General features: G+C 36.7%; 1 pseudogene; it reads left to right on the plus strand.

The window, feature by feature from the left end:
- The first annotated feature begins 809 nt into the window (after positions 1-809).
- LOC125937941 (eukaryotic translation initiation factor 4E-like) lies at positions 810-1887 on the plus strand (annotated as a pseudogene).
- The last annotated feature ends 361 nt before the right edge of the window (positions 1888-2248 follow it).

Below are 2248 nucleotides of genomic sequence, written 5' to 3' on the forward strand. Positions count from 1 at the left end.
TAAGACATTTTTATTTAATAGGTCTGGGGTGGAATCCAAATAATAATATTTTAAAAGAAACTTCTCAGGTAATTCTAATGTGTAAACAGAATTGAAAACGCTCTGTTTACTGGGAGTTAGGATGCAGGGCAGGAACCAAGGCGCAGAGTGGCCTCCTGATAACCAATCAGGAAGCTCTGAGCCTCTCCTCAGTGAACCAATCGGGATAATCTGAACTTTAGTGAGCCAGTTGCCTGTTACTGCGTGGAATAGACTCTAAGACCTCACTCTCTCAACTGGAAAGTGCGCAGAAATCACCCACCATCTTGTTAAAAGGTGGTTTCTGATTTGGTACATCCATATGGCACCTGAGAGTCTGCATTTCTAACATGGTTCCAGTGATGTGGCAGCTACCCTTACACAGTTCACACTCTGAGTGGCAAGTATTTAGGATAAATCTGGTCCCATAATAAAAATGTCGCCAAGTTTCTTTCAAAAGAATGTGATACTGATACAAAAGGGCGTAGCACACAGTTATAATAATGAAACTTTAGAAACAAATGTCTAATAACAGGGCCAATGTGAAGGGATAATAGTCAATATGCGTTTTCAAAAAGTTGTGAGTAGCATCGAAAAATCAGTAAAATATACGATGAAAAAAGTAAAATATAAAATTATATGTAACCTACATAGGAAAATCCCAATTACATTCAAGTGGATGGAAACAGACTGAAAGAAAGTAATCCAGTATGTAAACTGTGAATGCAACAGGTTTTATGATTATGAGCAACTTTATTTTCTGTCTGTATTTTTCATTTTATTCAATTAATACTTTTTATCATTATAATAAGATTAAAACATATTAAGCAAGAGATCGATCTAAGATGGCGACTGTAGAACCGGAAACCACCCCTACTCCTAATCCCCCGCCTTCAGAAGAAAAGAAAACAGAATCTAATCAGGAAGTTGCTAACCCAGAACACTGTATTAAGCATCCTTTACGGAGCAGATGGGCACTCTGGTTTTTTAAAAATGATAAAAGCAAAACTTGGCAAGCAAACCTTCGGCTGATCTCTAAGTGTGGTACTGTTGAAGACTTTTGGGCTCTGTACAACCACATCCAGTTGTCTAGTAATTTAATGCCTGGCTGTGACTACTCACTTTTTAAGGATGGTATTTGAGCCTATGTGGGAAGATGAGAAAAACAAATGAGGAGGACGATGGTTAATTACATTGAACAAACAGCAGAGATAAAGTGATCTGGATGGTTTTTGGCTAGAGACACTGCTGTGCCTTATTAGAGAATCTTTTGATGACTACAGTGATGTTGTATGTGGGGCTGTTGTTAATGTTAGAGCTAAAGGTGATAAGATAGCAATATGGACTGCTGAATGTGAAAACAGAGAGGCTGTTATACATATAGGGAAGATATACAAGGAAAGGTTAGGACTTCCTCCAAAGATAGTGATTGGTTGTCAGTCCCATGTAGACACAGCTACTAAGAGGGACTCCACCACTAAAAATAAGTTTGTTGTTTAAGAGGACACCTTCTGAGTATTCTCATAGGAGACTGCATCAAGAAATCGAGATTTGGGAGCTGAACCAAAGCCTCTTCGAAAGCAGAGTGGACTGCATTTAAGTTTGGTTTCCATCTAAATGTTGCTAAGATATAAGAGAAGTCTCATTTGCTTTTGCCTTGTACTTCTGTGTTCACGGTTTTTTGTTTTTGTTTGTTTGTTTGTTTTTTGCTTAAGAGTGTCCACTACCCCAATCAAAGAATTACAATACACATCATCCCCAGAATCCATGAATGTGTTCCTGGCCCACTCTGTAATAGCTTACTAGGATTACCATTATAAACACATTTTACCCATCTACAATATTCAAAAAAGAACTTGCATTTCTGTACCTTAAAGGAAAAAAAAATTCTGTTTATGTTCCATTGTGTGCAGGAGCATATTTTGCTGATTTGAAAGAGTATGATGCATACAGCAATCTAGCAAAATCTAGCAATTTTATTTATTTCTTTTTACAGCATTGTCTTTGCTGTACTCTTGCTGATGGCTGCTAGATTTAAATTTATTTGCTTCCCTACTTTATAACATTAGTGATTCTGATTTCAGTTTTTCATTTGTTTTGCTTTTGTTTTTTTCCTCATGTAACAGTGGTGAAGGATCCAGAAATGTGACATAAAGGTGGAATAAACATTAATTTTGTGCATTCTTTGGTTTTTTTTGTTTGTTTGTTTTGTTTTTGTAACTACAAAGCT

Source organism: Panthera uncia (genome assembly GCF_023721935.1).
Source record: "Panthera uncia isolate 11264 chromosome B2 unlocalized genomic scaffold, Puncia_PCG_1.0 HiC_scaffold_24, whole genome shotgun sequence".
Lineage (NCBI taxonomy): Eukaryota > Metazoa > Chordata > Mammalia > Carnivora > Felidae > Panthera > Panthera uncia.